Source organism: Silene latifolia, chromosome 9 (genome assembly GCF_048544455.1).
Source record: "Silene latifolia isolate original U9 population chromosome 9, ASM4854445v1, whole genome shotgun sequence".
NCBI classification, from domain to species: domain Eukaryota; kingdom Viridiplantae; phylum Streptophyta; class Magnoliopsida; order Caryophyllales; family Caryophyllaceae; genus Silene; species Silene latifolia.
Window position 1 is genome coordinate 37,758,924 of NC_133534.1, and position 16,765 is coordinate 37,775,688.

General features: G+C 34.0%; 1 long non-coding RNA gene across 1 annotated transcript; it reads right to left on the reverse strand.

The window, feature by feature from the left end:
• Positions 1-7,629: 7,629 nt before the first annotated feature.
• On the reverse strand, positions 7,630-12,942 carry LOC141599608 (uncharacterized). The gene is made up of 4 exons (XR_012523859.1): positions 12,614-12,942; positions 9,022-9,081; positions 8,304-8,538; positions 7,630-7,985 (listed from the first exon to the last, which is right to left on the reverse strand). It is a non-coding gene; the product is annotated as an uncharacterized LOC141599608 (long non-coding RNA).
• Positions 12,943-16,765: the final 3,823 nt, after the last annotated feature.

Consider the following 16,765-nt stretch of genomic DNA (forward strand, 5'->3'; position numbering starts at 1 on the left):
ATTTCCGATCAACTTATTTACTTTGTTAAATTCTCTATCAACTAGTACAATTACTGATTTTCTTTCTTGTTTATGCAGGTTTCGATCAATTTGAGAGGAAATCTTTGTTCATTCCGTCTTTTTCGATTAATCTCGTCTTCGCCATTACCACTGACCTTTCATTCTGTATTTTTCATACTAACTTTCAATCGACTTAATTAATTCTTAAAATTCAACTAGTTTATTTACTTATTAATTTGTTTTTTTGCAGGTTTTAATCATTTATTGAGCTCAAGCGTGCACAATAGGAATGCATACAATTAATTGAAGATGATTTCTTCTCTTCTTCGTAAGATCCTTCCCCTTTCTTACCTATTTACTACACCGATTTCAATTTTTGATTGGTTAATCTGTTATGTTTTGGTGTAAATCTTATTAAATTACTTTAATTGCTGAGTTTTGATCTTGTTTTGATCTTTCTCTTTACTTTTAGCAGCTTATTGTAAAACTATATTCAAACTTTGTTTTCCTGTTTTTGTGAATCTTATATCTTATTTTGTGTAGCTGGGATGTGAATTTGTGAAACTAGAATCTGCTACTGTAAACCTTGGACTGAATCCTTGCTCTTGTATCTGATTGTGGCTAAATCTTATGTAGTTAGTTTAATTACCGAGTTTTGCTCTTGTTTTACTATTTTCCTTTACTCGACTTCATCGGTTTTCTGTGAGTTTTCTTTGCATTCCTACTCTGCTCGATTATGCTCACAGTTTATGTTTCATTGTTATTGTTCACGTTTAGTTTTGATCATTACGTTTTACCATCCTTAGATTGTTGGCTAGATGAATTACGAGGAAGTCAACTTATATTGTTTTAAGAGATTTTGATCATTATATTTTGCCATCCTTATCTTAGGCAGGAGCCTTTAAGACAATGTGGCAGTGTAGTGCTCGTTGTAATTGAGTTTTATACCATTTCTATATATGTTTGTGGTATTTTCTTGTGATTCAACCTCATCTTGGAAATTTAATTGGCGCTTGTCTTCAGGGGCTTGAGCTTATACCATCTGAGAACTTCACCTTTGTTTCGATAATGCAAGCAGTTTGGTCTGTTATGACTAAAAAATACAGTGAAGGGATATCCTGGTGATATAAGTTTAATGTGAAATGTCCATATAAGTTTCGATTTATTTGCTTTGCTTCCCTTAGGTTAAGCACCACGATTGATGAAGTCATTGTTTACCCCATTCCAGCAATTCTTTATCTTGTCAAGAATCTACTTCAGGTTTGTTTATGGCTTCGGGGATTAATGTACATGTATATTTACAAACAAGTAGTCAACTTGGACTGTTGTCGTTTACTTCTCATTTTACCCTTTTCCTTGAGCAGTATTATATCTTCGCATATGTGGTTGCTCCAGGCTATCAGATATTGAAAAACTTGAATATCATCAGCACGGGTGTTCTATATCGTATCATTCTTAAGAAACGGTGAGCCGTGGTTTGTGTTGAGTCATGCTATTAAGTTCTTTCTACTAATCAAGTCAAGAAAAAAATATGGAGTAATAATTTTTTTTGCTGTGCACGTAATTTAGTTCACATCAATGTGATCTGGAAGTGATAACATGACAAATCATAGTGCCTAATATGGTAATTCACTCCCGAACATATAATATCTTGCACATAGGCTTTTATCTTACAATACGAACATGGCATCAAGAGTGTATTTGATTCACAAAATGAATTATTCTATTACTTTATTTCCAGGTTGAGTGAAGTCCAGTGGGCAGCTTTTATTCTACTTTGTGCAGGGTGCACCACAGCGCAGCTTAAGTCAAAGTAAGAGTGGTTATATACTTATATGTCTCATTATATTTCTTAATTGGGTTTCTGTGTGATTTTATCTATATATACTGAGGGGCAGTTTAATTACTTTGGTATGGAGGTAAAAGAACCGTTATCCTATCATTTCATCTTTACCACAATAATTAGTTCATTTGTCTTGCATATCAGCAGTACACACTACTTTATTAATTCCGTTTCCATCTCCTGATCCCCTGCCTTTACAGCCTGTCGCCGGTTATATGGTCACCTATGTTGCTCCGACTTTTCATAGTTCCTCGTGTACCCATGTCCTTCACTCAACACTCTGACAAGGGTGCAACACTTGGACACCCATTTTTTAGCCAAAACGTGCATGTTTTTCATTAAAATACACTTGGACAAGCACCCATGTCAGATACTTCGAAATGTGTCCGAGTAACATAGATGGTCATTCTCCTGTCCTTCACCTTTTCCATTCCAGCATCACCCACGCTCTACCCAATAACTCAAAGGCAAAATATTCAGCTAAATCACAAAAAGAAGAGAGAATTTGAGGCGACAAATTAAAAAGCGGCCGGATAGACCACACAAAGTTAGTCGCTTAAGTTTCATATTTGAGACCTTCGCAAACCCTTACCACTCTACATTTGATTCACTGTGGCATGATAGTAGATGGGTCGTGTTGAGAAATAGTGACATATTGGTGAGGCCAGACACTGTGGGTCTTTGAGTCTTGTGATTTTAATATATGGTGGGTGGATTAGAAGGCGATCAAAGGATGTGAAGTATTTTGTGAGATGCGGTGTCTCTTTATTTTGCTGAAGTTAATTAGAATTAATAATGTCCTCGAAATATTCAATGGGAATTCAGAAATTATTTATTTATTTTATTTAGCTCTATTAGAAGGTCGTGAAGATGGTGACTGTGGGTAGACTGGGGTCCCATTCTATAATGCAATCTCAGCTGTATCAAAGTCATTGGGCAGGGCCATAGGGGTTCCTTCTTTTTGTTCTTTCTATTATCTCTGTTGTGGAGTTGGTTTTGGCCATGGATTCGATTCAATACTTACTGATAATGAAATTTTGCTTTGAATATGTAATTGATAGTTTTGGTCTTTGAGCATTGCTTCTAATAATCTGCACTTGGATTTACAGTAATGTTGATAAGCAAGGGTAATGTTGATAATCAAGGGTCAAGCTGCATTACAAAGGGTAGAAAAGTGTGTGATTTACTCTGGTGACAACATGTATGTCGAGACGCTTCACAAAACAAAAGAGCACTAATTTACTCACTTGGTGGTGTGTTGATGAATGAGTAGTAAATTTTAGCAGCATAGCTATTGTTTAAAATTATTATTTTAATTGTATTTTCAATTTTATTATTTGTACTTATTCATTTTGGATTGGGATGTGTACCTGAAGTTTATGTATATATAATTGGTTTATGTAGGTTGAATTTATGGTTTGACAATACGAAGAGATCGACTTGACGTTGAATCTGACAAAACAACCTCTAAGATTGATGAACAAGGTCCGAGATTCACAAAACAAAGTCCGAGATTCACCAAATAAGGAAAGAGCAAAAAACGTGATTTTAACCACTTATGATGACCAAGTTTCACAAAACAAGCTCTACGATTCATCGAACAAGGTCCGAGATTCACAAAACAAAGTCTCGATTCACCTAATAAAGAAAAGAGCAAAATAGATGATTTTAACCACTTATGATGATCAAGTTTCACAAAACAAGCCTTAAGATTCACTAAATAAGGTATGAGATTCACAAAATAAGGCTTGAGATTCACCAAATAAGGAAAAGAGCAAGAAACGTGATTTTAACCACTTATGATGACCAAGTTTCACAAAACAAGCTCTAAGATTCTTTGAACAAGGTCCGAGATTCACAAAACAAAGTCCGAGATTCACCTAATAAAGAAAAGAGCAAAATAGGTGATTTTAACCACTTATGATGATCAAGTTTCACAAAACAAACCTTAAGATTCACTTAATAAAGTATGAGATTCACAAAATAAGGTCTGAGATTCACCAAATAAGGAAAAGAGCAAAAAAGTGATTTTAACCACTTATGATGACCAAGTTTCACAAAATAAGCTCTAAGATTCATAGAACAAGGCTTGAGATTCACAAAACAAAGTCCGAGATTCACCTAATAAAGAAAAGGGCAAAATAGGTGATTTTTAACCACTTATGATGATCAAGTTTCACAAAACAAGTCTTGAGATTCACTGACTAAGGTATGAGATTCACAAAATAAGGAAAAGAGGAAAAAACGTGATTTTAACCACTTATGATGACCAAGTTTCACAAAACAAGTTCTAAGATTCACTGAACAAGGTCTGAGATTCACAAAACAAAGTCTGAGATTCACCTAATAAAGAAAAGAGCGAAATAGGTGATTTTAACCAATTATGATGATCAAGTTTCACAAAACAAGCCTTAAAGATTCATTTGAATAAGGTATGAGATTCACAAAATAGGTATGAGATTCACAAAAAAAAAAAAAAAAAAAAAAAAAAAATTCGGAAAAAAAAATTTCAAAAAAAAAAATTTGAAAAAAAAAATTTGAAAAAAAAAATTGAAAAAAAAAATTCGAAAAAAAAAATTTGAAAAAAAAAAACTTCGAAAAAAAAAATTGTGATATTGTATTGTATAGTGCGTGATATTGTTTTATGGACTCATGGACTCAAATATATAGGTGGACTCACCGGATCTTGCCTCGCCATAATGAGGAATTTGGTGAGACCGGCCGCCTCGCCATAATGAGGTGCCTCACCGGATCCGGCCTCTATATATATATATATATATATATATATATATATATATATATATATATATATATATATATATATAGAGTGAAGTTCAAATGAGTCCACCTAAATATTTGAGTCCCTAAGTCCTAATCTAAGCCATTGATCTTCTAAGATTGATGGTTGAGATTTGAACCTTCTAAGCAATTTCTAAATTGAATCTCTAATGTTTTAAAAGTAAAACTTTAATCTGTAAATGTAACTTTAATTCTTTACATTTGTAACTTTAATTTTTTAAAATCATTTTATATACATTTTATATATAAAATTTTAAATTTTTGTATTTTTGAATATAACTTTAATGTTCTACGACTGAAACTTTAATGCAAAAAAATGTAACTTTAATTTTTTTAGCCCATTTTTTAATATAAAAAATTTATTTTATGAAATAAAGTAATTGTGACTTGTGTTTACTTAATTTTTGTATTTTTGTATATAACTTTAATGTTCTACGACTGAAACTTTAATGCAAAAAAATGAAACTTTATTTTTTTTAGCCCATTTTTTAATAAAAATTTTTGATTTTATGAAATCATGTAACTAAGACTTGTATTTATTTAATTTAACTAATTTTTGACGGTAACTTTAATAGTATACGAGTGAAACTTTAATGTTTTAAAGTGAAACTTTAATGACTAATATTTATTTAATTTCATAAATTTATAATTGTAACTTTAATCTTATACGAGTGAAACTTTAATGCTAAAAATTGAAACTTTATTTTTTTTGGCCATTTGTAATTTTAATGGATTAACTTTAGTCCTTGTTCATGAAATGTTATTCTTTTAGGAATGAAACTTTAACCCTTGACACCACCGCGATCTGACACCACCGGAATCGGCCACCACCAGAATCAGCCACCACCGCAAATGAAGAAAAAACAGAGAAAAAAAATTACAAGATAAAACTAAATCTGAAAAAACCGACCACCACCCATAACCAACACCTACACCCACGATCACCACCACCACGGTCCATTACCCACCAAGTCTGAAATTTTAAAAAAAAAATGAGACAACAACTCCACCACGACCGCCAACACGGCCTCAAATGAAGAGAAATCGAAAAAAAAAAGTAAAACGAAATCTGAACTAATATAAAAAAAGACGACAACCTATCTTACGCCAACGGCCACAACAACCACAACCACCACCAACAACCCCGAAAAAAAAAGCATATCTGAAAAAAAAAAAAAAAAAAGACAACAACTCCACCACGACCCCATTAACCACCACCCACCACGACACCATTAACCAACACCTAGCAAATCTGAAAAAAAGAAAGAAAAAAAAGAAAGAAGAAACAAGAGGAGGCGGCTGGAACTTTCACAAACCCAACAAGCCCCCACACCAACAACAACAATCACTTCTTTTCTCAGATCTTAAAAAAAAAAAAAAAAAATTGATAGGCGGCAGAATGGGGAAGAAGAGGAGCAGTGGTGTCGGGTGGAGTCCGAGTGAGGCAGAAGAGGAGAGAGGTGAGGCGGCGGGATGAAAGGCAGAGAACGGTGGTGGCGGTGCCGGCAGGAGAAGAGGCAGAAAGCGGTGGTTCAAGTTTAGGGTTTAGAGAGAGATAGAGAGTGTTTAGAGAGGAAATGAAGAGAGGAAATGAAATGAGAGGTAGTGTTTGATTAGGGTTTGTTTGTTTTTATAGCTCATCTTTTTTTGTGTTTTAATCTTAGCCATTCATTTTTTTTGATCCAAAGGTCTAGAAGAGGACTCATGGACTCACCTAAGTAAGGTGGACTCATTTGATCTCAATTCTATATATATATATATATATATATATATAAACTGGGTTGGGAAGTTGTAGATATGACACGTGGCATATTCATCCTTAAATACGCCTATTAATGACAATTTAGTTATTAATTACATGCATTATTAATGTAACATCAACATCGATATCACAATAATTTAATAATGTTATTTATTAGATTAAATTAAATAATTTTTGAATTTGCGTTCAATGAGATTCATTTTATTTTATTTTGAAAATGGCACTTAATAAATGCTTACTATTTGTTCATTGTTGGTTTATGTTCAACAAATAATAAATTAGCAGTGGTTAACACACCCTTTGTTTACCATAAATAGGATTATACAACTAGTTGTATCATAAGCATTGTACAACCAAGGTATAAGAATTCGAGCTTATATGTATTCTTTCTGAGCTTATTCAAAGTTCATGTTTTTAATGTGTAAATGGATGAATTTAACACTTTCTAATAAAGCTCATATTCCTTAACATAAAGCTCGGATACTTTATCACAAATCTCAGATTCAACACCGTACAACATATACAACTGGTTGTATAGTCCATAAATTGTTTGTTTAGTGAACAAAGGCGATTATATTGGACATTCAGTTCAATATATGAACAAAGGTAGTTTAGTGTTCAACCACTACTACACATACCTTGCATTGGTGACGCTTTTTCAGGCGTTTTTCGACGCTTTAAAGCGTCAATTTTTTTTTTATCGACGCTTTATAAAAGCATCAATTTTTGGGCCGTCGGTATTTTTTGACGCTTTTTTTAGTCAATAATTATGACGCTTTTTAGCGTCTTCATGGACTATTGACGCTTTTAATTGTCAACAAATTTGACGCTTTTAAGCGTCTTCTGTGATTACTGACGGTTTTTATTGTCAACATATGTGACGCTTTTAAACGTCTTCATGGACTATTGACGGTTTTAATTGTCAACAAATTTGACGCTTTTAACCGTCGTCAGTGACCATTGATGGTTTTTTTTGTCAACAAATTTGACGCTTTTAAGCGTCTCCAGCGACTATTGATGCTTTTATGTGTCACTCGATGAGACAGAATTAGGCATCAACTATTTATATATTGACATTTTTTATTGTCACAATATAATTTCAGCTTATAGATTTTTAGATTTTAATTTCATGATAAAATCGTAGAGATTACTTAAATAGACCTATAAGTACGTAATGGTACTACTAGCTATTACTAAATCATGAAAAAACATAATGCAATATATATATATAGAATGATGTAGTGAGTACGTACGTACCCACGTACTTTTATAAATAATCATATGTTTGATACATATATCGTCTCCGTCGTCACAAATACTGCTAGCATTGACAATTAAACTAATATAAGCTAGTACGTACTTTATAGCACGATAAAATCAAAAATACCAAAAGGGGTCCGTATGATAGTAAAATCCAACATAAAATTATCCAAAAAAATCATAAATAATGCTAAGTAACTAGCTAGACAGGGACACTTGGTAGTTTGAACGTGGTAGGAGCTTCAATCATATAGGCGCAATGTCAAAGGGGCTTCAATCAACATATGAAGGCGCATCTTCACCATATGACAAATCTGAAACCTATAACGGGTATTTTAGTTGAAGGCGTATCTTCAAACCGCCACTGTCCAAGTACTACTAATAAATTCAATTTAAAGCATCAAAGCCAAGCAAATCCCGTTAAATACACAAGGAGAATCAACTATATTGATTAAGAAAGACAAATAAGAAGACCTATTTTAAATTATACCCAATTGAATATACAAAAGAACAAACCATGGAACCTTAAATTTTACTCCCTCCGCCAGTCATTTTTTTACCTTTTTTATTCTTTGTGGCGGGTATTTTAGTTGAAGGTAAAAAAATGATTTGAGACGAAGGGAAGGAGTAGTATTGTACCTGAAAGAAGTTGTCAATTGGTCGCGGGTTGTCAGTTGGCTGCTAACTTGTGTTGTGGTTTTATTTTGGAGGGAGGCTGCTAAACCTTGGCCAATGTAATTATGGCAAGAGACAGCGGATGTGTCAAACTGTAGAAATTCGTCATCACTGACATTAATTTCCGGCTGATCACTTGAAGAACTAGCGTCAGTGGTAATTACTTGACCCATGGCACTCCTGTACCGCTCAGAGCTGTCTGCAGAAACACAGAAGTTCAATCCGTAAGCAGATGCTCCATTTAGCTCTAATACTTAACTAGATGTGACAATAGTGTTGGGATTAGTTTCACAGTGACAGCTGCCTTGGATTGGGTACACTGTATAATAATTCTAGTAACCTACCATACATCTAAATAGTGAAAACCTTAGGTCTCATAATGTGGAAAAGACAGACTGACAAAAAAGAGTTAGTTATCGACGTGAACCAAATCGGTATTACATCACTGTAGGAGTAGGATGCGAGGATAGCGGTTTGAGAAACAGGACAAATTTTGAAATTAAATCACCTAAGGCGTTTTACAATTACTATAACCATTTCTACACAAAGCCCCTAAAACATGGTCGAAATGATAAAAGGCTTCGTCTAAAATAAGAGATGTAAAGTGTAAGAAATCGAAATGTCAAAATCCAACAGAGGGTGGCAGAATCCAGTGCACAGTAAAAAGGCAAGTGAATAATACCTTGATACCTACACCTAAGGCAAACAAATGATTGTGACGAAGGGAGGGAGTATACATAGCCTGAAATTGAACAAAGTTAATGAACATTAGTTGATGAAAATTCAATTAAAATTGCAAATCAAGAGCAAATTAAGCAATTAATAGACAAAACCCAGGTAAACCCACATCTAAATTAAACTGAAATTGAGACAAAGAGATCAATAAATCAAAATAAACCGTAGAAAAAATTAAGCATGCCTGTGTACTGGCCATGTATAGTATAGTGTCCTATTGTAGAAAAAATATTTACTAATGTCCTAGATATGAATTGTAGGATTTGTCTTTCTAACCTAACATCCAGTAGAGTACAAGTGAATAAAACGACTAATCATGAATATATAGACATTAAACAAGAATAACTACATTGATCAAAAACATAAAATATTCAACGGAGAGAATTATTTGATTTATTGTTACTTGATATCCCAAGGATCGGAAACTTTGAAATGAAACCAACAATTTAAGTTAGCAGCAATAGTACCACAACAGCAATAGTACTAAAGTAGCCTTGTCATTCAAACTGGAAAAAAGGAAAAAATTTATCACTGAACAAATTGTTAGACAAAAAATTATCACTAAACAAAATTAATAATAAATGCGGGACTGAATTAGGAGGAAGGCATTGTATCCTTCTCGAGCGTGATAAAAAATTATCACTAAACGCAGCTCAAGCAAAATCTAAAGCATTAGATTAGTATATAATAGACCTGGCAGCTTTTTGTCTACTTAGCGTGGACATGGAATGGACACTGAACAAGTGACATTTCAAAAGGCATTTCGCCACCTTCCGATAATTCGAACAACAAATGAGGTTAATTTGCTCAAACTCTTGGGTTCATACTATAAAAACAATAGTTATTTTGCATCTTATAACTTGCAGAACATAGAAAAACCCTGCAACAAGAAAATGGATACAACAAAATATTATAAGGTTCACGACCCCATATTTTTTAGTAACTATAAACAATCTTGAAGTACTGAAGCTGTAAAAAGTATACAACAGTTCAAAGATATCTGCATCCATAGAACACAATTACTCTTAAAAATAAAACTCTACGCCTTAGCATGTAAACAAATTTTGGACTGCAAGAATGAACTTAATTTGAGTTTCTTTCTAGGAACGTGAACCTCCCATGAGATCGAAGCAAACAACTCACATGGCTTTATGTGTTTGGCGGTAACCACCAAACAATCAATTATCAGAGAACAATTAGTCATATTCCAAAAACAATTACATAGTTAATATAGTACGTCTTCAAAAAAAAATATAGTATGTCTTCATTCTTATAATTTAAGAATCATTCAGAAGAAATAAATACCTTACGCCCTTACCTGCTTAATTCCAGGGCAGATGGATTACTATAAGGAAAATCAATCCTCGCAATTGAAGAAATAGAAGAATCCAACATCATTCAACCGTCTCATCAGAAATTTACCAAATTCAGGACGTTTATAAGACACTATCATTTGATAAAAGGAAGAGCAAATTTAACCGTCACATTCAGAAGGATGTTCAATGCAAAATGTTATAAAGCAATTAAGGGATTTGTAGTGACAGCTTTATTCCATCTGAGTCTATTAGTTCTTTTGTGTGTGTGTGTGTGTTAAGTATGTTAATTAAAAGTAAACTAATAACTGAAACCTGAAGACTGAAGAGTATATATTAACGTGTTTGTAAGCTTTTTTCTCTAAAAGAACCGTCTATACAGGAAATGGGAAAAAAGAACCGCCCATCCAGAATTTTTTTCTTCTGGGTTTCCCATGGAAAATATGGTATCTACATAAAGAAACAAATTTACGCTATTTTTACCTAAGGATTTGACCAAAATACTTCGAAAAATATTCGTTTGTGGTGACTCCGGACCCCAGAAAGAGGCCCTTGGTCCCTGCATTGGGTACAAATAACTAGTGGCTCTAGCTCAGAAAAGCTACACAATCACCTTAGTAATGTTATAGTGGACTACCAACTCAAGAATGTAGAGTAATATGCTATCAAAATATAGTCAATTCAACAAAATATGCTATCAGCTTAAGATATTTTAACTATTAACTCAAGAAAGAATACCAGTAGCTGAAGGAAATTGTACTATACTCTTTTATATACTATTTTCTTAAGAAAATTATAAATACTACAGTTTCGAGAGAAATCTTAATTGGTTTTAATTGTTCAATGGAATGATCCATTAACTCAACATGGGTCAACCATGACCGGTCTGCTTATTGCGTGATATTAAAATATAACGTATACGTATAAACTAAACTTTAATAGTTTGATACTAGGGAAAAAATAAACTGTTAGGGAGTACAATTCTAACAATATAATAACACATAAGATCAATGTTGGATTGAAATGTACCCGCAAGCTAGGTCCCTTGCTTGAATTCCTGTTAGCTTGAAAGTTAGAATGAGTCATGAAAAATGAAGGGTCGGTTAGTCAGGTCAAATGACTTGTCATTTTCCACAAGTAATGCCCAAACAAGCAGCTAAACTTGGTCTCAGATTAACAAATAATTCATTACTTTGGTCTAGAGTTAATAAAAGCAAATAGAAAGGCCTACGATGAAGTTCTAAAATAGATTAGTGTAGATTATATGCCCATTTCAGTACATGGAATTTCAAGCAAGCTTTATTTAATACTCGATAACTAAAATACAGTAGCAAATCACATGAACATGTTAAACAACATAACATTTGAGCAATCAAAATATAATGGATGGTTAATTACACTCCTGAGACATCCCAAGACCCAAGTGATTGGACTCAGATGCAAACATACACATACTGACCCGAGCTGAAAAACTTGGGTGGCAGGTCAATTCTATAATACTAACATAAAGTTGACCATTTCATTTATAATGAAAACATTATCATCATGTCTCATATGATTTCCACGCGATACAACTCGAGCAGCTGAATCGGTCACCATTATTATAAATTAGATAGCCAGTTAAAAACTAATAGCACAACAAAACAAATATAGTATGATTGTTTTATAGTCATGACCTTTAGTTGTTTTTTGTTCTTTTGACTGTAAATTTGATGTTTACATCGTTTGTATACCATGTACTCCCTCAAAAACTAATACAACAAGAGCTATTGATCAAAGAATACACCACCACCCAATTCCCACCATCTGCCCATCCTGCCTCACGTCAGTCCACAACCGTCACTATCAGCGTCCTGCCACTACCACTCATAACAACCCCCACCTCGCTACACCAACAACCACAACACCAACCATAAATATGGAATCGGAACATAATTAAAAAAGAAACTCAAATTAACAACTTTAATTTGAATCTTAAAACTTCAAACCAAAACCCTAAATTTCGTAATTGAACTTAAAATCAAACGAAAAATAAGAATCAGAATTAAACAAAGAACGATATCAAGTTCATATAGCACCGAACTATCTTAATATGTCCCGAAGAGCAATAACTTAATCATCTTTGTTGATGATCGGAATTATGAAGCACCCCCATAATCCGATTAAAGCAATTAAAATTACTATCAATAACATACAAGTAATTGAAAATGAATGATAAAACCGTACCTATGATATGTAATAAGCAGATTGTATCTTTGTGAGTTGAATAATTAGAATTGATTGGTAGATTGAACGAAATATTGATGATTGAATCGTCTTTGCTGATGATTGAACGGAAAATTGATGACTATTGAATGGGAATTTTGAAGGTTAGGGTTTTTTTAATTGAAGAAATGAGAGTAAGGAGTGGCGTTGATAGAAAGTGGACGATGGGTTAGCGAGGGATTTTGGATTAAATTTAGAAATTGCGCTATAATTTTTAGTATATCGAGCGGTTTCCCAAAAATATAGAATTGGAGGGTTATTTACGGTTGACGCTTTATAAAAGCATCAATACGAAAGTGTCATCAATGTAAGGGATTTGTAGTAGTGAACGTACCTTTAATTTCACATAAAAATCTGTCATTGAAAAAGAAAAAGAATAATAATGATTCGTAAACATTGTTGATTATTTGGTCAAAGCAAGTGCATGTGCATAGCATTATATAATGGAATTTTTTTCAAAACTAGGGCTTAAAACCAAAGTAATTAACAAAATGAGGCTTTGTTGAAAGTTATTACTCTAAATGGGTCCACGTCACACCCGAAGCTAGACTTGTATTGAAGTCGCTTTCCCGCTAAGCGACTACATTTTGGGTGACAAGGAATTACGGTTAATTTTAAGGGCCAACTATTTTAACCAAAGTCGCTTAGGGGCGCAGCGACTGAGGCCCAAGTCGCTTAGGGGCCCAGCGACTATAGCATTTTTTAAAACAAAAAAAAAATGAAAACTGACCTCGTCCAGAATCGAACTTGAGATCAACAACATTGATAGTAAACTTCTTACCACTAGACCAAGCGGCCATTTATGCTCTACTTAAGGCTCAACTTTAATTTATCTAAAGTTATAACTGCTGCATCTTGTTTCATATACTATATTTGTTAAGAAGCTTTAAGTGCATTAAATTTTTTCCAAAAATACTACAAGTCGCTCAGCAGGGGAGCGATTTTACCTCAAGTCGTCCTCCGCCTAAGCGACTATAATCCGGAACCTAGCTTCACCAAAACCGAACCTACGTGGACCCATTTTTAGTAATTACTTTCAAAGTTACCCCATTTCGTTAATTTATTTGTTATTAAACCTCATTTTGGAAAAAAACTCTATATAATGTAGCCATATTTTGATTGCCATGGTAAAATGTAAATTGGTATAACAGTTTTCCTTACTACTCCGTATATACTATTTCATAATAGCATGTGAAGAATAGTCAATTATCAAGTCGTCCAAAATTAGGTAATACTTCAACATACTCAATGGTAGATTGTTGTAGCTTTATCCACTATATACATTTTTTCCCGTAAATATGAAAGAGATAATTAGCTAGGTAAATAAAAGAAAGGGTATTTGTGTTCTTAGATGGACAGTCATTTATTGTGAACTCAAATGGCATATATTCCTCATTTATCTTAGTTATTTGCTTACCTTATAATAAATATTCCAAAAAAAAAAATTATAAAAGGTGGACAAATGATTGAGATATGAAAAAAAAAGAAGAAGAGAAGAAAACAATGATTTCCTCCTTATATATAAATTCCGTTTTCTAACGTGATCTTAGGGCACACTTTAATACGCTCATAAAGGAAAGATTTATATTATTCTCATAAAAAATGCAAGTATACGAGTATGTATATGTATCAACAGTGCGGCGTTTTTTTTTGCGGTGGTTTTGTAAGTATTTATTTTATGGCATTTTCTTTTCACGGTAAACATGAAATACATATCACGATCTATGTATTTATTAGGAGAAAACTTACAAAGATACAAACTAACAAGCTTGAAATTATTTTCTTTATTAGTATGTATAAAGAGTATCCATGTATAAAAATGAATAATCCCTTTCGGAGTTTCCATTGTTATATCCAGAGTATTTTCTAGCACTACATATAAATACTCTATCCAGACTATAGTAAAGGCTTATTATACATACAATAAATGTGGTAGTTTCATACTTTCACATAAATTCGTTAATGAGTCCTCTTGAAGATGTTAGTTATTAGAAATTATTCATAAAGATTATTACTCCGTATTATGGTGAGATACTGAGATGACAAGTTGTTTTACCCTTGGATGTATTATTTAGTAACAATAAATATACAAACTTGCTTGAAAAACATAGCAACCATTGAACCATGTTCATTATTGTGGTATGTGTATTGATAAATTAGGAAACTAGGGCAAGGAAGATGACTGCGTAATTGATTGATTCATTCATCAGGAATGCCATATATACATATATACAACTCCAACGCCAAAACTTTAGGTAACTACGCCAAAACTTTAGGTAACTAATTTCCTAGAAGATATGCACAACAAAATCTATTCCTAATCTATAGCTAAAGGAATAATAATCTTTGATTAATAATATTTACAAAATCCCTTCAATATCTTTTCACTCCTCCCAAGTTGGAGCACTTGGTAATTCAAGTCCCAACTTGCGTTGAAGATGACTAAAAGCTTCGCCTCCTAATGCTTTCATGAATAGGTCCGCAACTTGTTCTCTACTTCGAATGTGAAGCGTATTGATAGTCTTATTCACCAGGTATTGTCGGACAAAATGACAATCGATCTCAATATGTTTGGTTCGGTCGTGAAAGACTGGGTTCTTGGCGATGTGAAGAGCTGCTTGATTGTCACAAAATAAATCGATGGGTTGTGTATGAAAAACACCCAACGACCCCAAGAAAGATTTTATCCAAATTAACTCGCTTGTTACCTCTGCCATTGCACGGTATTCAGCTTCCGCCGTAGACTTTGCCACAATTACTTGCTTTTTAGCTCGCCAAGACACTGGTGATCCTCCTAAAGAAACAAAATATCCACTCAAAGATCTTCTCGTTAGCGGACAACTTGCTTAATCGGAATCACAAAAAGCCTTTAACTGTAAATTTGCATCACCATTGATAATAATCCCTTTGCTCGGATTCATTTTCAAAAACCGAACGACTCTCATCGGTCCATCCCAGTGTTCCTTTCTTGGCTCATGGACGAATTGTGAGAGGATGTGTACATCATAGACAATATTCGGTCGTGTAATTGTCAAGTAAACAAGCCTTCCCACGACCCTTCGATACTTTATCGCATCCTTCAAGAGCTCCCCCTTAGCCAAGGCTAGATTATGATGTTGCTGTATTGGCGTGTGAACCGGTTTAGCATGCGATATCCCTGCTTCCTCAATGATCCCTAAGGCATATTTCCTCTGATTGGGGAACAATCCTTTCGAACTTTGCGCAACCTCAATCCCTAAAAGTACTTAAGTCGGCCCAAATCCTTTATGCCAAATTGTTTATCAAGGCTGCGCTTGAACTTTGCACATGCCTCACTATCATTACTCACTACCACCATATCGTCAACATACACAAGGACTCCAATAAAAATCCCGTCTTTGTTACGTGTAAACAGTGAATAATCCGCCCATGATTGAACGAAACTATAATCTTTTAGAAATTCGGTTAACTTCGAAAACCAATTGCGTGAAGCTTGTTTTAGACCATACAAGGATTTTTGCAACTTACATACCTTGCTTCGGTCTTCCCTTTCGAACCCTTGTGGAATCCGCATGTAGACTTCTTCCTCTAGATCCTTGTGCAAAAAGGCGTTATTTACGTCTAATTGCTCAATCACCCATCTTTTAGCTGCTGCTACAGCTAATAAACATCGGACACTCGTCATTTTTGGCACCGGTGCATATGTCTCGTGATAGTCTATCCCTTCCACTTGAGTAAAACCTTGTGCTACGAGTCGCGCCTTGTATCTTTCGACTGACCCGTCTACTTTATACTTGATCTTATAAACCCATTTTCACCCAATTGGTTTCTTCCTATGTGGCAATGATACAATTTTCCAAGTTCCATTATTTTCAAGGGCATCGATTTCTTTACGCATAGCTTCTCTCCACTTCGAATTCTGTGCAGCCTCAAAGTAATGTTGCGGTTCTTGTGTCTCATCAATTGCAGCCAAGAATTCTTGGTGACCCTTAGAAAAACAATTAGTAACAACGTAATTGACTAAAGGATAGCGCGTACCTGGTCTTTTTTACGTTGATTGGACGAAATGATCGCTTTGTGATGCGGGGTTTATTATTCGAGTAGACTTGTAGCTGTAATCCTTACGCCAATAAG